The following is a 23,685-nucleotide window of genomic DNA, read 5'->3' on the forward strand; positions in this document are numbered from 1 at the left end:
GCATTGACTGTCTCTTCCCAACAAAGTGTTACTCCATTAAGGCAGAGAATTCTATCCATCTCGTTCACTGCGGTATCCCCAGTGCCTGCAACAGAAGCTGGCACACAGTAGGTGCTTCATAACTATTATTGCAGGAACATAGGAGTGAATGAAAAAATAAATGGTAAGCTTTCTGGAGCATCTCCGAGGGTGATGAAGAAAGTTACTCACCTCCGTTGAGCACCTAATATGTGTCAGGCACAATGCTTGATACTTTACTCAAGGTCTTCTTTCTTACAACCGTGTTGTCATGTGGGGTCACTGTACTCATTTTATGGAGGAGGAAACAGGCTCAGGATAAGTACCTTGTCTGGTGAATGACATACAGCTGGTAAGGGTGAGAGCGAGGGTTTGCACATAGGTCTGTTGGACTTGAACAGCATGCTGCTTCTCCTGGGCTGTGTGCCTCTATTTTTGAGATCAGTGAATAACACAGAAGTGCCAAATCCATGACAAGTCACATCACTGGCTCCCCATCACCCTAGACCCCCTGAGTGAAGCTGCACTGGAATAAACACGGGACAGACCACACACTGTGGTTAAAATATCAAGGCGGCGTCTCAGTAGCTTGATGGGCTAAAGATTCATTTCTCACTCGTGTTTCTCAGCCTGGGGTGGGTTGGGTGGCCCCCCTGGGTGGCTTTTCTCAAAGAGGGGACTCAGGCACCTGGCTGCTCCCACACTGTTGCTACATCTTACAGAGCACACAGTTTCCAAGGTTGCAGTGGAAAGGTGTGAGAGGACTGGAGGGCAGTGCCAGATGTTTCTAAGGACAGCTGAGAAACAGCAAGCAACTTTCACCCTAACTCCCTTGGCCAAACCAGTCGCTGACCCAACTTAATGGCAAGGGGAATAGAGCGTTCCTGAGGGTTCAGGGGAGACCCAGCTGGCCGAGCCCAGGACCCTGCAGCTCCACACACCTGCCCTAGGGGGTCCTATCTCTCTGTGTGCCTTCAAGCCTCCCTCACCTGGCCTTGCTCGGTCCTCAGAGCCCCAGGAACAAGACAAGCCCAGAGACCCTGGCCACATATATAGACTTCTGCCCCTGGATCCCAAAGCTGAAGCCAGGGACACCATGAACACTTCCTAGAAGCTGAATGAGCCTCTTCTGGGATCTCTCAGGAGCCTTCTCCCAGCCCACAGGAGCTGCAGGGAGCCCCTCATCCCATGCAGTCCTGAGCCCTGGCCCCATGCCTCCTGCTGCCAACTTCCCGGCTCCAACCAGGGTCCCTATCGTAGTGTCCCAGAGCTCCAAGATCAGCTCATCCCACATGGAGGCCTCCCCCTGGCCCTCTGGGACTCTGGCTAAGGGTGGCTCCTAGAGGCCCCCCTGAGTCTGCACAATTTCTGTTATGGGTCTAGAAGCAGGATGTTCAGTCTAAGCTTCCAGAGATTTATCCATCCATCCATCCATCCATCCATCCATCCATCCATCCATCCATCCATCCACCCATGCATGCGTTTGTCCATCCATCTATCCACCACTCACCAAAACCCTGGATCTCAGCCTGGCTCCTGGGTCACCAAGGCCAGATTTATCATTAGAGGTTGGCTCACACAATTACGGAAACTGAGAAGTCCCATGATCTGCCATCTGCAAGCTGGAGACCCAGGAACGCTGATGGTGTGGTTCCAGTCCAAGCCCAAAAGCCTGAGAACAAGGAGAGCCAATGGTGTAAGCCCCAGTCTGAGTCCAAACACCTGAAAACCAGGAGCTCAATGAGAAAGGAAATTCCTTCTTCCTCTGCCTTTCTGTTCTACTCAGGCCCTCAGTGGATTGGATGAGGACTATGAAATTAACCATTACAGTGGGTTCTTCAGAACACTAGCACCTTGAGATGCTCTGCCTCAAAATGGCCCCCAACCAAGTAACTTTGGGAACTATGACTGTAGGCAGCCACCTCCCTCTACCCCATTCCACCTTGCACTGTAGTGCACCTTAGTCTATAAAGGCTCTGAAGCAAAAAGCCTGTTTGATTTAATTTTATTTGGCCTGACACCTTCCAAACTTGGACCACACACTTAGAACTCATTACCTAGTAACACTTCTGTGGAAAACAGTTTGGGAAATCTCTCCTAGACAATTCTAGACTCAGTTTTAGAGATGAATCACACCTCACCCCTGTTCTGGATTGCTCACCTCTCTGGAGTGGTAGATGGCAGACAAATATAAGCATGATCAGTGCTTGGCCAACCAATGTCTTTCAACAAAAAATTACCCTCCTATCTGCTTAATTTTTAGATAAAACTTATATTTATCTTATATATTATATATGCATTTGTCCATGTGTTTTTTCTCTGGTCCCCTCTATCTTAATCTGTCTTGTGCTGCTGGAACAGAACACCTGAGACTAGGTAATGTATAAAGAACAGAAATTTATTCTCTCACAGTTCTGGAGGCTGGGAAGTCCAAGATCATGACACAGACAGGTTTGGTCTCTGGTCTCAAGATGGTGCCTGGTTCCTGAGTCCTCTGGAGAGAAGGAACATTGTGTCATCACATGATAGAAGAGCAGAGGAGAGTGAGCACACTCCTATGACCCCTTTTTTTAGTGTCATCAATCCATTAATGAGGGCAGAGCCCTCTGGACCTAAACACCTTCCATTAGGCCCTGTCTCCCATACTGCTGCACTGGGGATTCAGTTTCAGCATGAGTCTTGGAAGAGACAAAAACATTCAAACCACAACACCCCTTCCCTCTCACTAGAACAAAATCTCCGCAGGGTAAAAGTTGAATCTGTATTGTTTACTGCTTTATGTCCACACTCCTTCCTATATCTAGGATAGTGGAATAGTGTTTGGCATATACCTGGTGCTTACTAATTTTTGTAAGATGACTTTGTTCATAGCATAGAATTAGCCCATTGTCACATGGCAAGTACATAGTGAGGCCGAGATTTATTTTTATTTTTATTTTTTTTTATTTATTTTGAGATGGAGTCTTACTCTGTCAACTAGGCTGGAGTGTAGTGCAGGATCTCAGCTCACTGCAACCTCCGCCTCCCAGGTTCAAGCGATTCTCCTATATCAGCAGCCCAAGTAGCTGGGACTGCGGGCACACACCACCACATCCAGCTAATTTTTGTATTTGTAGTAAAGACAGGGTTTCACCATGTTGGCCAGGCTGGTCTCAAACTCCTGACCTCAGGTGATCCACCCGCCTCGGCCTCCCCAAGTGCTGAGATTACAGACATGAGCCACCTCGCCCAGCCAGGGGTCAAGATTTAAAACCATGCTGTCTGACTTTGGAGTCCGTACACTGACCACTCTGCTAACTGCCTCTCACCAGTACCAGGCTACACTGAGTAAGTGCATAAATGACCTAAAGCCTCTTTTTTTCTTAAAAAAAAAAAAAGTCCCAGCTGCCCAAACCTGCTCCACCCCAGTCTCTACTGGAGACCTATGTCAGTTTCTTTCTATACCTGCTTCAGACCCTGCCCTTAGGCCTAGCACCAGGCTAAGGATCAGGTCACCCAAGACCTGCCCAGTGCTGCTATTGAGTCCTGGCAATAGAACCTGGGGGTGACCCTTGGAGCAGCCTGTGCTAGATTCTCCAGGAGGAAGAGAATTCTGCTGAAACCCCCAGAAATCCAGCTTGACAGCTTCCAGCTCTGTCCTTGAAATATGATGCCAAATCAAGTCGTCAAGTAGAATGACTTGAAATTAGCAACTCTCCTCCTCCCTCCAGTCTAATAAAATAAGAGGGTGGAGTGGAAAGGGGCTTAGTTCAGAGCTGGAAGTGCTGGCTCTGCCCAACTTTTGCACTGTCTCTGGGCCATGGCTTCCTTGGCCTGCTCTGCAAACATTTTCAACTGGAAACTTCCACAGAAATAACTGTTAGTAGGTGGGTATAATATAAGGTTAAGGCAGATTGTACAGGCCTTGAAAGCCAGGACTTTCTCCTGCAGGCAACAGGAAGCCCATGAAGGTTTTAAACGACGTCCTCTTGGGCTAGCTTTCCATCCAGTGTTAGGATTAGATTCATCTGTGACTTGCAGAAAACTCAAAAGAACAGTGGCTTAAACGCACAGAATTTGTTGTTTTCCAGAAATGTGTTCTGTCCACAGACAGGCAGTCGGGACTGGTATAGCAGGTCTGCAGGCCTCAGAGACCCAGGCATCTTCCTTCTGCTCCCCCTACCTCTATATATGGCTTCATGATCTCATGGCCCAAGATGGCTGTTGGGGTTCCAGCTTTCACATTTGCCTTCCTGGCATCTGGACAAAGGAATGGGAAATAGACTGTATTAGTCCATTTTCATACTGCTATAAAGAACTTCCCGAGACTGGGTAATTTATAAAGGAAAGAGGTTTAATTGACTCACAGTTCCATGTGTCTGGAGAGGCCTCAGGAAACTTACAATCACGGCAGAAGGTAAAGGAGAGGCAGGCACCTTCTTCACAGGGTGGCAGGATGGAGTGAGTGCCAAGCAAAGGGGAAAGAACCCCTTGTAAAACCATCAGATCTCGTGAGAGCTTGCTTGCTATCACAAGAGCAGCATGGGGTAAACTGTCCCCATGATTCAATTATCTCCACCTGGTTTCTCCCTTGACTTGCGGGGATTATGGAGATTATAATTCAAGATGAGATTTGGGTCAGGACACAAAACCTAACCATATAATAGACACAAAGGGCACACCTCCTGCAAATCTGGCTCCTTTGAAAGAGTTTTCTCAGAAGCCCACACACAACTTTCACTTATTGGCCAGAACTTAGTCTCATTGCTACTCTACCTGGAAAAAAGAATAGGTCATGTAATCTTTGTTCTTAGTAGTAATTTGCCTTGTTACATAGCAGAGCTCTGTAACAGAAGAGTATACTAAGAATGGATATCCGGCAGGCATCTGGCTACATAGGCTTTGGACTTCAAGAAACAGTATATCTGACACCCATCCTTTAATTCTTCCTTAAGAAGAAGTCCCAGGGTTGGGTTGCTGATTCAGCAATAACATCAGATTTTTTTTTTCTAATCTTTGCTCTGCCATCCTCAGGGTTTGGATATTGAGTTATTATTAAATGATTATGTTTACAAAGCACTTATGCTACATAAAAATAAAATAAAATCTATTAAGTATATCAATTCACATCACAATATGACTGCCGTAGCTCCAGACATCACATCCTGTCCCTACATCCCATGAAGTAAGACAGGAGAGAAGCCATTATCCTCCTTTTTTTTTTTTCCCAACAAAATGGCCGCCTCCCCCAGGCCTCAGTGGCTGTGCTGGCTGTGAAGCTTCAGGATCGACCCTCTAGCATGTGGGCAGCCCCAGCACTGACTGGTAATTACATCAAATGTTTTCCTTTTCTGCCATCAAGAATGCTCATTTCACCAATCCCCGAGGGCACAGGAGGCTCCAAGCAGAGAGTGAGTCAGGAATTGTATGTTTTCACCTTGGCCTTAGCTTCTCAATTTATCTTGTAGTTTCATTAAATCCTGCACCGCATACCACAGACTTATTTCTAATCTAACGGCCTGTCGCAGGGATCCAGGACATTACAAACACAGAATGTTCTTTGCCTGATTTTCTTTCTTAAAATCAAATAACTCTATTCACCACTCCATCCCTGTGTCTCGCACGGTTCGCTTAGATTAATAACATTTGAGATTCTGCCTATTAGGTATGGAAAGCACCGAGTAAGGGCCTTCTAGCCAATTCCAATTCCAGATACTGCACAGTGGAAACTATTTCTCCCCGACCCTGTTGCCAGCAACAAGCTTTTCTCTAACGGCTTAATTAGGATTCAAGATTGTGTCCAGGAACCCAGAGCCTCAGAAGGAGCCAAGCCGGCGTGTTTACAGACTTCTGTGTTCAGTTCATTCCTGGTTTTGTATTTTGCAAGAGGAGGGAAAAGGAAATGGCTGTGTAAGGGAGACACAGACAGAGACACAGAGCGGGAGAGAGAGAGAGGTGGATTTTTAATGACAGGAGGAAGCCCCAAATATGGTGAATATGGAGTTAAGTTGGTGGCCAGTCAAGAAGGCGGGGACAATGAGAATGCAGACGGAAGAAGGTACCAAAACCCAGAAGTGGTCCAGACAGACTACAGAGATCAGAGCTTCCTCTTCATCATCTGCATGGCAGTGACAAGAGGTCATGAACCTATCCTTCTCTCATTACCAATGGGGACTGAACATGGGGAAGAAGCCTTGTGTTTAAAAGCAGCAAGACTCGGGTAAAATTTTTTCTTTGTTCCTTCGTGGCTGTGTGATCTTGGATGAGTCACTTCACCTCTCTGAATGCTAGCTTCTTCATCTGGGGAATAATAACATTGTTTTATGGAATCATTGTGAGATTTAGCAAACAAATATGAGAAAAGCATTTGACACTGCCATGGCATTCCCAAGGGGGGCCCTTGGGAAATATGAGTAGGGATGAGTTGAACCTTAACTCCCTGGACCTTTGTGTTACCCCAGATACAATGGTCCAACCTTAGAGCTAGAAAGTGGACAAGACTTGAAGGAGCTGTGGGTACAATTTACGCTTTCATGGCCTGTTTCCTCATTTATAAAATGGGTTAATAATAATGTGATTTAAAAGACAGAATGCACAAAAAGCTCTTAGCTCAGTGCCTGGCATGTACTAGGTGCTCAAACCTGGGGATGGGGAAAAAATTGTCTGCTCAAAGCCCATTATTGTACTTACGGGGAGTCTGAGTCCCAAGGGGGAGATAATGTCACTGATCCACAACAAATTAATGGAAGAACTGAATTCTAATCCCCATTCTTCCATTAATTTGACTTTTAAGATGCATCAAAGGGGATCAATAGAAGCCAGAATAAGCATGAACCCTTGACAACATGTTGGTGAGGAACACTTTGGGAATAATAAACAACAAAATAAACAACTTCAACATAGAAAAAGCAGACACCAGAAGAGACATCCTCCTGGGAATCTCAATTTATATCAGCTTGTTTCTTTATCAAAATTGAAATGATCATTTAAGTCAGTTTTCTGATTGCTCTTTGAAAATGTCATTTTACATTCAAACCAGTCCCTGGAATCTAGCACTAAGTATCCCATGTCTAGGGATACTTCTAGCCACAGCTGCAATCATTTACACATGAGGACGTTCATTGCAGACTTCATAATCACAAGACATGGGAGGCACCCTATAGGTTGGAGAGTTGTTTAAGCTAAGTATGGTAACCCAGATGGCAAAATGCAGGGCAGTTATTAAAACTGACATTTGTCCTGGCTAACACAGTGAAACCCCGTCTCTACTAAAAATACAAAAAAATTAGCCGGACGTGGTGGCGGGCGCCTGTAGTCCCAGCTACTCAGGAGGCTGAGGCAGGAGGATGGCGTGAACCCAGGAGGAGGAGCTTGCAGTGAGCCAAGATTGCGCCACTGTACTCCAGCCTGGGTGACAGAGCAAGACTGCATCTCAAAAAAAAAAAAAAACACCTGACATTTGTAAAGTGTTTTTTTAATGAATCAGGAGAAACACTTATGATGTGAAGAAAAAAAGGCTAGGCATGGTGGCTCATGCCTGTAATCCAGCACTTTGGGAGGCCGATCAGGAGTTTGAGACCAGCCTGGGCAATATAGTGAGACCTTGTGTCTACCAAAATAAAAACCGAAAAATTATCCAGGTGTAGTGATGCATGCCTGTGATCCCAGCTACTTGGGAGGCTGAAGTGGGAGGATTGCTTGAGCCTGGGGGGTCAGGCTGCAGTGAGCTAAGGTAGGAAGATCACTTGAGCTCAGGAGTTAAGACACCAGCCTGGGCAACATAGGGAGACCCCCATCTCTACAGAAAAAAAAAATTTAATTAGCCAGGCATGGTGGTGCACAACTGTGGTCCTAGCTACTTGGAAGGTTGAGGCGGGAGGATCACTTGAGCTCAGGAAGTTGAGGGTGCAGTGAGCTATGATGGCACCACTGCACTCCAGCTTGGGTGACAGAGCAACACCCTGCCTCAAAAAAAGAAAAAGAAAAAAGATACAAAGGGACACAAAACTGTGCGTTATAATGATTTCAACTGTGTAGAATAAGTGTGTATGTTTGTGTATGTGTGTGTCTGCGTGTGTACTTAGAAAAAAGACTGGAGGGGAGATATATGAAACTGGTAATGCTACCTATATCAGGAGGATAAAATTAGAAGTGATTTCTAACTTTCTCTATTTACTTATTTATACTTTTCTGCATTTTACAAATTTTTACAGTGAGTATACATTACTTTTACATCCAGAAAATACCATTTAAATGTTAAATAACATACAAAAGGCAAACGTAAAGTGAATTCCCCTAGCCTTTAACAGTTTTTCTTCACTCCACCAAGCCATTTGTATAAAGAAGGGTCTAAAGTCTAGTTTACCATCCTACGCAAGATAAGTAAGTGCCTTATACATTCGAGGGCTCAGATCTTTCTTTTGACCCAGTATTAATCGGAGCAAGATTAAGTAAGTATTAATTATTAATTATTAATTTGAGCAAGACTCAGAGATAGTAACAGTTCAAAAAGGAAAGAGAAAGTGCACTTTCAAAGCATGCAAGGGAGTCAAACTTTAGAAGGATCACCTCACCAAGCATAAAACAATTAGAATTTAAAACGAAAAAACTCACAGAATTCCCAACATTTCTGTTACCTATTGCTATATAACCACCTCAAAACATAAAGGCTCAAAACAACATTGATGTATTATTTCTCATAATTCTGCATGTCAGGGATTCAGGCAGGGCTCAGTCAAACAGTTCTTTTGCTCCATGTGGTGTCAGCTGGGCTCACTCAGTCAGCTGGCTTCAGCAGGCAGTGGGTTGGAATGACAGGTCCAGATGTCACTGATGTGTCTGTCACTGAGTACTACTCAACGTGGTTACTCTCTCTCGCACCTGCTCACACGCCCTCTCTGGCTGGCTCACCCTGCCTCACACGCTGGCTGGCTCTTCCACAGCACAAAAGCAGAAGCCACAGGCTTAAGGGCTGTGCCCAGAACTGGCACACTATCACTTTTACTACATTCTGCCTATCAAAGAAGTCCAGAGCCAGGCCCCATTCCAGGAGAAAGGAAAGAGATTCCACCTCTTGATGTGGAAACAGCATCACACAGAGGGATGGGAGGATTTGCAGATGGCCACATTTGGAGAGAAGCAATCACAGTGACCAACTTCACCTTGGTCTGTTCATGATGGGAAAATAGAAACTTTCTCACGTGTTCATCAATCATGCTGGTGCTACCTGTAGCCAGGAAGAGAGGAGGACGGAGCTACACTCTGAGTCCACACTCCAACAGACATCAATTCAAAACCCAGCTACACCACTTACCCACTGGCAACCTCAGGTGAGTCAATAAACTTATCTGACCCTCAGTTTCCTCCCCTATAAAATGGACATAATAATGTCTGCCATATATATTATATGTGAGCATTCAATTAAAGTAAAATGCCCAGCACAGTATTAGGCCAATGTAGCTGCTCAATAAATGTTAGTATTGTTCCTCTTTCTCTCTTAAGCTTTTTTTTTATTAGTAAGGTTTGGTCAGTAGAAACAAAGGGGCCTATATTTTTAAGCCTTCTAGGATTATGAGGGTTCTGGACAGATATTCTCAAAATAAAAGAATAGCCAATGCCTTTGGGAGCCCAGCAAGCTTTCCCATCCTTCTTCCTGTGATAACAAGCACCCTGATCATTGTAGAGTGGGTACGTAACCTGCTAGTTCTGGGACCCACCCCAATAACTTTCTTAGCCAGGGCAGCCATAATTTCCCTTTCTACTTGAGCCAGTGTGAGTCAGGCTTCTAAAACCTGCCAGCCAAGAGTCCTGGTAATTCAGATCTCAAGAGGAAGAGAGATCCAGAAGGACAAGTACTATGCAGCAAAGTAGAGGAGAGAGGGAAGAAACAGCAGCCAGAAACAGATCATTCCTGAGCCACTCATCAGCCCAGGACAGGGTCAGAGCAAAAACCCAGCCTCCGCTCTTCTCAGTCATCACTTCCATCAGAGGGACACACAATCATCTCCCGTAGGAGGCAAGAACAAGACTGTTGCCGTATTGCCTAGGGAAATAGAAAATAAGCAACAAGGCAAATACAACCAGAGTCATCAGTGTTAATTCCATGGTCTTCCAACCAGCATTCTGAAAGTGCATTAATACTCATGGTATTGCTGTCTTTCATCAGACTTCTGATGGGTAATTACGCCTGTGTAATCATCATAACGTTACCTAGCCTAAAGGTGGACTCAGACTGGTGCCTGCAATACTAAAATCTTACTTGAACCCGATTTTTGCTTTGTTCTTATCCAGTTTAAAATATACTTGCATTTCTTTTTTCTCTTAGGGAGTAAAGTGTAAGGGGTATTGTAGGCATTTAGGCACCCCACCTGTCCCAAACTTTTAGGTAAAAAATTGTATCCAAAAGGAAGTAGATTTGAGAGGCTGAGACAGGAGGATCACTTGAGACCAGGCATTTAAGACCATCCTGGGCAACATAGCAAGACCCTATCTCTACAAAAAATAAAAACGTTAGCTGATTATGGTGGTACATGCCTGTACTCCCAGATACTTGGCTGGCTGAGGTGGGAGGATTGCTTGAGCCCAGGAGCTCTAGGCTGCAGTGAGCTACCATCGCACCACTACACTCCAGACTGGGCGACAGAGCAACGCAACACCCTGTCTCTATAAAATAATAATAAATAAAGGAAATTTTAAAAATAAAAATAAATTGGAAGTTGTCAGGTGGAGCAATTTTACTATGATCTTGTCAGTAAAGACCAGAATACCAAGTGATTAGAGGACGTTCAAAAGATATTTGAAATTGTCCAAATGCTTCCACATTCAAATACTTATATACGTGCAATGATGGATGAATATCTTAATAGAGCAACACACTGAAAGGGCAAATGTATGTGCAGTTATCCTTTGTTCTTAAAAAGATATATTTCCTAGGAATACTGTTAAATTGTAGGTGGTCACTTTTTACCTGAAGTTGCAATGATAATAAATATCATTATAAAAGTTTTGGATTCTTTTATATTAACATTATAAGGCATCGGCTGGGCGCGGTGGCTCACATCTGTAATCCCAGCACTTTGGGAGGCCGAGGCGGGTGGATCACCTGAGGTCGGGAGTTCGAGACCGGCCTGACCAACATGGTGAAAACCCATCTCTACTAAAAATACAAAAAAAGAATTAGCCAGATGTGGTGGTACATGACTGTAATCCCAGCTACTTGGGAGGCTGAGGCAGGAGAATCACTTGAACCCGAGAGGCAGAGGTTGCAGTGAGCCAAGATCGCGCTATCGTACTCCAGCTGGGCAACAAGAGCAAAACTCCGTCTAATAATAATTAAAAAAAAAAAAAAGACTATAAGGCAGAGTGGCTAACTTCCTAATCTCAGAGAAAGAAGAATCTATCCTCCCCAACTCCTGATGGTCAACAGTAACAAGTAGCGATCACAGGCAGTCTCCCTGTTGGCACTCCGGGCATGGCTCTAGTCAACAGGTAGTTGCTATAGCTTGTTTGAGAGGTAATTATGCAATTTTATTTTACCCTCAGGTAAGAGAACACAGGCATTGTATTACATTCCTGACTTGAGCTACTGAATCTTTGATGCAACAGCCAATACAGTTCACAAAGTAGCATTAAAAACTTAAACCATTAAATTAAACCCAATAAAGAAAAGAAACAACATAAATGACCATCAACAGAGGAATGACCACATAGACTGAGATAAACTCATACAGTTGACTGCAAAGCAATAATTTAAAACATTGAGAATAATTAAAATATTGCAAATCATCAAAAATAATGATTATTATGGGAAGATCTCCAAGGCATATTATTGAATGAAAAGCTGAGTACAGAATGGTAATAAGAAACAAAGAAACAAAAAAAAACCATACAAGCACACACACATAGATGATGTTATACTATGTACATATCATATATGTATGTGTATGTGTGTGTGTGTGTATAGTGGTATATAAATGCATGGATACAAACCAAGCTGATATGGTTTTTTTGGGGAAGTCAAACAAGAAGCAGGATTGGGTTGAAGTCAAAATGAACTTTAGCCTTGTCTATAATGCACTCATATTTATAGATATATCATGTTGCATAACTTATTAATGTTATTTGTATAATTAATAACTTTTTAAAATAACCACTATAAGCATAAATGGGGACTCATAGCAATTTAATTTTGCAATCATTTACTTCAACATCCTTAATTTAGAGTTGAAGAAGCCAAGGCTCAGAGAAGAGAAGCGACTCGCCCAAGCCCACCTTGGGTGGGGAGTTCGAATTAAATCCCCCAGAGTTCCAACCCAGCCTCCTCCTACCATGTCACTCTGTGTCACTCAATAGGGCTACCAATCTATGTTCTCAGAGGATGCACACAGAGGTGGAGAGCCTGGGCCTGCAATGACCTGGTCCATCTCCCTGGTTATTGTCCACCTGTCTGGCCAGACTCAGGATGTAAAGAGAACAGGGAACCAGGAGGAGGAAACCGACTTGGGGTAGTTCTCTGCCTTCACCTCCTATGTGGCCTTGGGCGAGTGGGTGACTGGCTTAGTGGACTCCCTGCTTCCCTCCAACTCTCAGTGCTACCCTCTGTGAACTTTGCCTGTGGCCCCGTCCATACACAACATACCCTTCGTATGACCCTAGATCTTTTCCTCCTGTTCGTAATTAAGAGAAGAAACCACCAAATGAGCATATGCGTAAATATATGCAGTAATGAAGTCTTTTTTTTCTTTATGTGAACTATTTTGGCCTAATTCTTTTTTTTTTTTTCCAAAAAGAACGGCTAATATTTCATGAGGAAAGATAAGATCTTGCTTTAATACGGTTAGCTTCAATTGACCTTGAACTGAATCTACAAATTTCTTAGAGGTGACCTCTTCATCGATGCTTGATACACATTCACAAATAAATGAACTGAGAAGATTCCTATTTAGATAACTAGTCCAACAGAGGATCCAAAATAAAGGCAGATGTCCAGGGCTCATGAGGAGAGTTGTAGAATCATGGAATCTTAGAATAACAGAGTTTCAGAATGACAGAATCGTAGAATCTTAGGGTGAGTGGCAGAGCCCAGAGCTGGAAGGAACCCCTAAAATGAAAAAAATTAAAGATGACTACACTGTGAGCTCCTTAGGGAAGGGATCATGTGTTGGACATCCCTAGATCCCAGCTGGCACATAGTAGGAGGCGTTGTAAATAGTTCATAATAAGTGAACAATTAAGTGTTAAGGAAGTAAGAATGCAGGGAATCACTATTCATGCATTCATTCACTCATTCAGCAAAGCTTTACTGCACACCTCCTGTGTGCCAAGCTCTGTGTAACATATGGTCACAGAGATGCATAAACCCAAATCTTGCCCTCGAGAGGTCTCTGTCTAGTGACAGTCACTGGGTGCAGGAGGATTCTGGGAGGATTTTCTCCTATCTAGCCACCTTTTTCCTACCTAAGCTGCCCCTTCAGGACCCTGTCATCTCCTTGGACCTTGGACCCTTTACCACCAAAGGAAATCTTGCCTGTCCCTGAGCAGGACAATCGGTTAAGCTTTTATCAGCAAAAATAATAGAAGAAAATAACATTTACAAAGAGGAATATAGGCCCAACTCAATCATTTTATGCTTTCTTTTCATACATAGTTATAGGTCTTAATTAAAATAAGCATACATATTTGCCACTCAGTATGTCCCACACTTTTTTTTTTGGTGGCAATCTGAACATAGGTCAAAGTTTAAAGGAATATAAATCTATGGATTCTAACAATCATCTCCCACTAAACTTCAACTGTTAATAATCACCATTGACTCTAACTCTGGTTTTCGCCTGTGTGCACAGCCCAGCAGTGTTTCCAGGAGATTGTAATAGATGTCCTATAGGAGTGGAAGACTTTTGCCACCAAATAGGTTTGGAAAATGCTAAAGTAAAGCTCAACACATTTCTTTACTACAGGACTTCTTAGAGCATTTATTATGTCAGAGCTTACAGTGAATATCTATAGGGGGCATAAGTACAGCTTGTCTCAAAGTAATTTGACGGCAGAATTCTTTTGGATGAATCCTGAACTGGTGACACAGAGCAAGCATAGTGTAGATGGGACCAACAAGCCAATACACTCACAGTGTTACACGAGAAATCCCAGGGAAGCTGATGCTCCTGTGATCTTTTTCATCCGTGCATCCTCTTCATCCCCACCTGGGCTTTCGTCCAGCAGAGCTGCCCTGGGCTGCTGTGGACAATCACCTCTGTCATTCATTCACCTCTTCTCATGTCCCTCCCTCTCCCTGGGGAGCTGAGTCTTTGCTGGACTCATTCCCGGCTCCCCAAGCCTAAGCCAGAGGAGAGCTGACAGAAGAGAATAGAACAACATATTTTGGGGGGAAATGTTGGTTTTGCAGCATGGCTGATGCTTGGCATGGCTTTGGGAACTGACAGGAAATGAAGATGAAAATGTAGAGACAAGAAACAGATTGGGAAAGACATGGAATGTCACTTTAAGGAATGTGGGCTTTATCTGAAAAGCAAAGCCAACCATTGCCAGGTTAGCAGGTCAATTCATCTTTCCACGGGGGAGTCCCATGGCTCAGTCCTTCCCTTAGTCTGAGTCTCTGCTCCAAAGATGCCTCCTCAGGATGACATCTCTATCCTGCACTTGCTATACCCTCTTCCTGCTTTATTTTCTTCAGAGCGCTTATTAATACCTGATGTCATATTTTCATGTTACTTTTATTTGTCTTTTTTCTCTCTCCCCTGCGGACAGGCAGGCCCCATGAGGCCAAGGCATGCTGGCATGTTCACTGATACATCCCCAGCACCCAGCACGGTGCCTGCACACAGTAGGCGCTCAATAAACATTGTGGAATGCATAAAGTATTTTAAACAGAGAAGCAATGTGGCCAGGGGATTCTTAGGGCAGTCTCTCTAAAAGCCATTCCTCATGGCACTATTGAAAAGGTGAACATTTTATTTAAAATAAATATATTTCTTGCAGAAGCACAATTCCATCTAAATACTTGCATCTATAACGTTTAATAAAGAAATAAAAAAAATCAGAAGACTGGCCGGGTGCGGTGGCTCACGCCTGTAGTCCCAGCACCTTGGGAGGCCAAGGTGGGCAGATCATGAGGTCAGGAGTTCGAGACCAGCCTGGCCAACATGGTGAAACCCCATCTCTACTAAAAATAGAAAAATTAGCCGGGTGTAGTTTTGGATGCCTGTAATCCCAGCTGCTCGGGAGGCTGAGGCAGGAGAATCACTTGAGCCTGGGAGGCGAAGGTTGTGGTGAGCCGAGATCATGCCACTTAGAAGTGGCATGTCCTCAGAAGACTTAGAGGACATTTAGCCCAAAAGTCTCAAACAGGAAGTCCAAGGACTATCTCTACCTACAAATGTGTTTTGCCCAACACACTCAGTTTTTTTTTTTTTTTAATGCCTTTAGGCAATTGTGCTGCAGTCCTCTACCTTCCTTTTCATCTCACACTCGTTCACTTTGTCCATTTACACTGCCAGACCTCAGGTCATTTGTGTTTGTAACTTGACCAAACCCTTCATTTCCCATTTGGGAAAACAGAAGCTCAGAGACTAACTGGATTCTACTCAAGGTCTCATAGCTTAATAGGAGCCAAGGTCTGGACTGGAACCTGGGTCCCCAGACACCTGGCTCACTGTCCTGCCCATTACACAGTGCTGTCTCCCTCTTGGCCTGATAGATTTTAAGCTTGTCCTCTCTCCCACAGGAGCTGAATTTCCCCTCCTCTTAATAGATTGCAACTGGGAAAAGGTCAAGAAAAGCAGAGGCACTAAACTGAAGCGAGCAGAGTAGACCTCGCGGAAAGAGAAGCCCAGAACCAGGAGGACTAGAACTCAGTATCCTGTCCTGGCCAGTCTTTCAATGCACCATCAAACCTTCCTCAGGCAGGACACAGTGGCCTGGTTCCAGAAGACCTCACAGACAACTTCTTCGTGATAGTCCCTGTCCCGAAACGTGTTCACTCTGACAGCAAACTCTTTCTAAGAAACTTTTAGCATTCTGTGATGGAGAAAACATGGGCTTTCGATGCAGAGAGACTAGGAAGAAATCTCTACTCTGCCCCTGCTATCTGAGCAAATCCTGTAACCACTCTGAACCTCAATTTTTCGTCTGAATATTATGAGGGTCATAATGATCTCCCCGAACATTTTTCAAAAAAGGAAATAAAATAGTGCGTTTCAGGTGCTTAGCACAGTTTATGGCACATAGAAGGAGCTTAACAACGATGGCTACTTTGTCTTAGCTGGAGTTCCCACAGAAGCAGACCATGAGACAATAACTCAAGTGCAAGTGATTTATTACAGAGGTGATTCCAGGAAACACCAGGATCAGAAGTGAGACACTTGGGCACAGTGGCTCACGCCTGTAATTCCATGCATTTTAGGAAGCCACTGCAGGACGATCACTTGAGGCCAGGGGTTCAAGACCAGCCTGAGCAACATAGGGAGACCCTGTCTCTATAAAAAATTAAAAAAAAAAAAAAAGAAGTGAGACAGTGAAGGAAAAGAAGGGTGGATTATTAAGCATGTTACTACTGGCCAAACAGAGCTCAATCCCACTAGGGAGCTCTGGAAAATGGTGTAGAATATATGCCTGAGCTATCCCACCTTGGAGGTGAGGGAGCTGGGGTATTTATCCATCAACTTCCATTAGCCATTGTTAAGGGCTGCTCCTCCCAAGCATTAATTCCTCAGCATTTCGAGCCTGCCTCACTTGCCTGCAGAGCTGATAGGAAGCATAAAGAGAAAGCCCTGGGGCAAGGAGTGCAGATAGTTGGGAGATGGGCAGGCATGAACTGAAATGTTAAGGGCATGGGGATTAGGGCAGGGCAGTGATTGTATCTGCTACCCTGCTGTTATTACTATCATCGAGAATAGCCAACATTTAATAAGCCCTTTCTTTCTTTTTTCCAGGCAATATTATAAATGTTTTACTTGTGTTCCCGTATTTAATCCTCTAGTCAGTCAATGAGGTGTGTCTTACTGCTATTCTGGTTTTGTAGATGAGACAACTGAGGCTCAAGTTCATGTGGCTAAATTTGAACTCCAGCTAACTTTACAGCCCATGCTATTAAATACACTGCCTCGACTCAAGGCACACACAATGACACAGCTAGTTAGTGGTGAAGTCAGATTCAAATCCTAAACTCTAGAGCATCTCATTATTGCTCAGTGTGTATTTTAGTGCCATCCTTGGCTACAGCCTGTCCTGGGCACAAAGTGATCTTATACAAGCTGCTTGTGCTCTCTGGCCTGAGTTTCTTTAGCTGCAATATGGATTAAAAGGCACAACTACTTTATAAGATTATTTTCAAGATAAGCAAAAAGGTATATCAAGTTCAGCAGTTGGGATACAGAGTATTCTCAGTTAAGAAAAAAAAAAGGTATTATGTTTTCCCCCCCTGTAGAAACCTTGGTTTTCTTGTCTGCTAAATAGAAAATATAAATCTATCTCAAAGGATGTCTTGGTTATCAAGTGAGAAAATTATTTTCATAAAGCCAGGCAACTGGAAACTGAGAAAAGTTATAAAATATTTTATGAAAGTTGAGAAGGACTTTAGTTCTGACCCCTATCAATTTATGTTATTCCAAACCAGAAAGACAATTCTAGTAATATGACAAAATGGGGTTCCTTAACCAAAAGACCACACTAGCTCATCATCAATGGATCTAAACCAAGAAGAAATCTCTGAATTGCCAGAAAAAGAATACAGATGGTCGATTATTAAGCTACTCAAGGAGGCACCAGAGAAAGATGAATAACAATTTAAAGAAATTTTTAAAATGATGCAAGATATCGATAGAAAAATCTCCGGAGAAACAGCATTAATAAAAAACAATCACAACTTCTGGAAATAAAGGACACACTTAGAGAAATGCAAAATACACTGGAAAGTCTAAGCAATGAATCAAACAAGTAGAAGAAAGAACTTTAGAGCTTGAGGACAAGGCTTTCAGGTTAACCCAATCCAACAAAGACAAAGGATAAAGAGTTTTTTAAAAAATTGAACAAAGCCCCCAAGAAGTTTGGGATTATGTTAAATGAACAAACCTAAGAATAATTGGTATTCCTGAAGAAGAGAAATCTAAAAGTTTGGAAAACATATTTGAGGGAATAACCAAGAAAGCTTTCCTGGCCTTGCTAGAGATCTAGACATCCAAATACAGGAAGCTCAAAGAACACACAGGAAATTCATCACAAAAAGATCATTGCCTAGGCACATAGTCATCAGGTTATCTAAAGTCAAGAGGAAGGAAATAATTTTAAGAGCTGTGAAGCAAAAGCATCAGGCAACCCAGAAAGGAAAACCTATCAGATTAACAGCAAATTTCTCAGCAGAAACCCTACAAGCGGAAAGGGATTGGGGTCCTATCTTTACCCTTCTTAAACAAAACAATTATCAGCCAAGAATTTTGTAACCAGTGAAACTATGCTTCATAAATGAAAGATACAGTCTTTCCCAGACAAACAAATGTTGAGAGAATTCACCACTACCAAGCCAGCAGTACAAGAACTGCTAAAAGGAGCTCTAAATCTTGAAAGAAATCCTCAAAATACACCAAAATAGAACCTCCTTAAAGTATAAATCTCACAGGACCTATAAACAATAATACAATGAAAAAAAAATCTAGGGCATTCAGGCAACAACTAGCATGATGAATAGAATAGTATTTTGCTTCTCAATATTAACATTGAATGTAAATATCCTAAATGTGCCACTTAAATGATACAGAATGGCAGAATGGATAAGAATTCACCAACCAAGTATCTGCTGTCTTTAAGAGACTCACCTAACACATAAGCACTCACATAAACTTAAAGAGGTGGAAAAATGTATTCCATGCAAATTGACACCAAAAGTGAGCAGAAGTAGCTATTCTTATATCAGACAAAACAGACATTAAAGCAACAACAGCTAAAAAAAAAACAAAAACAAAGAAGGATATTATATAATGATAAAAGGACCAGTCTAACAGAAAAATATCACAATCCTAAATATATATTCACCTAACACTGGAGCTCTCAAATTTATAAAACAATTACTAATAGACCTAAGAAATGAGATAGATGGCAACACAGTAATAGTGGGGGACTTCAATACTCCACTGGCAGTACTAGACAGGTCATCAAGACAAAAAGTCAAAAACAACAAAAAAAGGACTTAAACTATACCCTAGAATAAATGGACTTAAAAGCTCTTTACACAACATTCCACCCAACAATCACAGAATATACATTCTACTTAACAGTATATGGAACTTTTTCCAAGATAGACCATATGATAGGCCACAAAACAAATCTCAATAAGTTAAAGAAAATTGAAATTATATCAAGTACTCTCTCAGACCACAGTGGAATAAAATTGGAAATTAATTCCAAAAGGAACCCTCAAAACCATGCAAATACATGAAAATTAAGTAACCTGCTCCTGAATGATTGTGGGGTCAACAATGAAATCAAAATAGAAATTAAATAATTATTTGAACTGAACAATAATAGTGACAAAACCTATCAAAACCTCTGGGATACAGTAAAAGCAGTGCTAAGAGGAAAGTTCATAGCATTGAATGCCTACATCAAAAAGTCTGAAAGAGCACAAAAAGACAATCTAAGGTCACACCTCAAGGCACCAGAGAAACAAGAACTAATTAAACCCAAACTCAACAGAAGAAATAAATAACAAAGATTAGAGCAGAACTAAATGAAATTGAAACAAAAGAATACAAAAAATAAATGAAACAAGAAGCTAGTTCCTTGAAAAGATAAAAACAATTCACAGACCTATTAGCGAGATTAACCAAGAAAAGAAGAGAGTTTGCTGAGAATGATGGTTTCCAGCTTCATCCATGTCCCTACGAAGGACAAAAAACCAAACACTGCATGTTCTCACTCATAGGTGGGAATTGAACAATGAGAACACATGGACACAGAAAGGGGAACATCACACACTGGGGCCTGTTTTGGGGTGGGGGAAAGGGGGAGGGATAGCATTAGGAGATACACCTAACGTTAAATGACGAGTTAATGAGTGCAGCACACCAACCTGGAACGTGTATACATATGTAACAAACCTGCACGTTGTGCACATGTACCCTAAAACTTAAAGTATAATAAAAAAAATAAAAATATGTTTATAGATCATTTAAAAAAAAAAGAAAAGAAGAGAGAAGATCCCAATAAGCTCAATTGGAAATGAAACAGGAGCTATTACAACTGATAACATAGAAATGCAAAACATCATTCGAGGCTACTGTCAACACTTTTATGCACATAAACTAGGAAACCTAGAGGAGATTAATAAATTCCTGGAAATATACAACCTCCTAGATTAAACCAGGAAAAAATTGAAACCCTGAACAGACCAATAATAAGCAGCAAGACCAAAATGGTAATTTTTAAATTGCCAAGAAAAAAAGTCAAGGACCAGATGGATTCACAGCTGAATTCTATCAGACATTGAAAGAAGAATTGATACCAAGCCTATTGACACTACTCCAAAAGACAGAGAAAGAGGGAATCCTCCTTACTTAATTCTATGAAGCCAGGATCACCCTAATACCAAAACCAGGAAAGGGTATAACAAAAAAAGAAAACTACAGACCAATATTCCTGATGAACATAGATGCAAAAATCCTTAACAAAATACTAGCTAAATCCAATAGCATATCAAAAAGATAATCCACCATGATTAAGTGGGTTTCATACCAGGGATGTGGGGATGGTTTGACATAGGCATGTCAATAAACATGATACATCACATAAACAGAATTAAAAACAAAAATCACATGGTTATCTCAATAGATGCAGAAAAAGCATTTGACAAAATTCAGCATTACTATAGATTAAAACCCTCTAAAAATCAGTGTAGAAGAGACATACCTTAAGGTAATAAAAGCCATCTGTGACAAACCCACAGCTAACATTATACTGAACAGGGAAAAGTTGAAAGTGCTCCCCCTCAGAACAGGAAAAAGTCAAGGATGCCCACTTCCATCACTTCTATTCAACATAGTACTAGAAGTCCTAGCCAGAGCAATCAGACAAGAGAAAGAAATAAAAGGCATCCAAATCAGTAAAGAGGAAGTCAAATTGTCACTGTTCACTGATGATATGATTGTACAGCTAGAAAACCCTAAAGACTCACCCCAAAAGCTCCTAGAACTGATAAATGAATGCAGTAAAGTTTCAGAATACAAAATCAATGTACACAAATCAGTAGCACTGCTATTCACAACAGCTATCAAGCCAAGAATCAAATAAAAAACTCAACCCCTTTTACAATAGCTGCAAAACAAAACAAAAAACAAAACACAAAACAAAACAAAACAAAAAAAATACTTAGGACTATACCTAACCAAGGAGGTGAAAGACCTGTACAAGAGAAACTACAAAACACTGCTGAAAGAAATCATAGATGACAGAAACAAATGGAAACACATCCCATGCTCATGGATGGGTAGAATCAATGTTGTGAAAATTGCCATATTGCCAAAAGTAGCCTACAAATTCAGTGCAATTCCCATCAAAATACCACCATCATTCTTCACAGAACTAGAAAAAACAACTCTAAAATTCATATATGGAACCAAAAAAAGAGCCTGCATAGCCAAAGCAAGACTAAGCAAAAACAAGAAATCTAGAGGCATCACATTATCTGACTTCAAACTGTACTATAAAGCTATAGTCACCAAAAAAGCATGGTACTGGTATAAAAATAGGCACATAGACCAATGGAACAGAATAGAGAACCCCGAAATAAAGCCAAATACTTACAGTCAACCGATCTTTGACAAAGCACATGAAAACAAAGTAGGGAAAGGACACCATATTCAACAAATGGTGCTGGAATAATTGGCAAGCCACATCTAGAAGAATAAAACTGAATCCTCCTCTCTCACTTTATACAAAAATCAACTCGAGATGGATCAAAGACTTAAATATAAGACCTGAGACCATAAAAACTCTAGAAGATAACATCAGAAAAACCCTTTTAGACATTGGCTTAGGCAAAGACTTCATGACCAAGAACCCAAAAACAATACAACAAAAACAAAAATAAATAGATGGGACTCAATTAAATGAAAAAGCTTCTGCACAGCAAAAGAAATAATCTGCAGAGTAAACAGACAACTGACAGAATGGGAGAAAGTCTTCACAAACTAAGCATCTGACAAAAGACTAATAGAATTTACAAGAAACTCAAATCAGCAAGAAGGAAACAAACAATCTCAACAAAAAGTGGGCTAAGGACAAGAATAGACAATTGTCAAAAGAGGATATATAAATGGCCAACAAACCTATGAAAAAATTGTCAACATCACTAATTATCAGAGAAATGCAAATCAAAACCACACACAATACCACTGTACTCAGGCAAGAATGGCCACAATCAAAAAATTAAAAAGTAATAGACGTTGGCATGGATGTGGTGGAAAGGGAACAGTTTTACACTGCTGGTGGGAATGTAAACTAATACAACCACTGTGGAAAACAGTGTGGAGATTCCTTAAAGAGCTAAAAGTAAATTTACCATTTGATCCAGCAATCCCACTACTGGGTATCTACCTACAGGAAAAGAAGTCATTATTCAAAAAAGATATTTGCACACACATGTTTATAGCAGCACAATTCACAATTGCAAAATATGGAACCAGCCCAAATGTTCATCAATCATTAAGTGGATTTTTAAAAATTTGGTATATATTTTAAATGTTTAAAAATTTGGTGTGTATATATATAGACATATATATATATACACATACATATATATATACACATAGACATATATATATACACACACTAAATTTTATATATAATACCAAATTTGGGTTTTATATATATATATACATATATATATATACACACACACACACCAAATGTATACTGTATACCAAGTGTACACTGCTTGGGTGATGGATGCGCCAAAATCTCAGAAATCACCACTAAAGAATTTATCCATGTAACCAAATACCACCTCTTCCCTAAAAACCTATTGAAATAAAAAATTAAAATTAAAAAAAATTTTGTTCTTCCTCTAGGACAATCTTATTCATTCGCATGGGTTTCACTACCATCTACACAATTTCAGATATTATATTTTTCAGGTTTGTTTGTTTCTATTTCTCTGATTTTTTTTATTTCATTCATTAAGTGCATTTTTTAACATCATTGAACAATAATAACTGCCTTAACATCTTTGTCTGCTACCTACCATGTAGAGGTCAGTCTCTATTAATTGTCTTTTCTCTTCAGAATGGGTCATAATTTCCTATTTGTGTGTCAAGTAATTTTGGATTGTGTTATAGACGTTGTGACTATCATGTTATTCTAGTCTGTTATAACTGAATTTGGTTATTCCTGAGGAGAATGCTGATTTTTTGTTTGTATTAGCAGGCAATGTTAACATAGGTGGGTGCAAACTGAAAACTCTGACACAGGCTGTAGCTCAAATCTCAGTTTAGCTCTTTCATCCTTAGCTGAACTACTTGCAGTCTGTCTTGCAAATGCATGGTTCAGAGGTCCACCAGAGATTTGAGTTTATACACAGATTGTGGTTCCCTCTTTCTCTAGGTCTCTTCAGAAAGGCTGTAGGTTTTCTACTGGTATTTTATTGGCTTCATGTGGGTCATTTGTGGTCTGCTTTCAGGCTAAACA

This window comes from Pongo pygmaeus, chromosome 15 (genome assembly GCF_028885625.2).
Source record: "Pongo pygmaeus isolate AG05252 chromosome 15, NHGRI_mPonPyg2-v2.0_pri, whole genome shotgun sequence".
Classification (NCBI taxonomy): domain Eukaryota; kingdom Metazoa; phylum Chordata; class Mammalia; order Primates; family Hominidae; genus Pongo; species Pongo pygmaeus.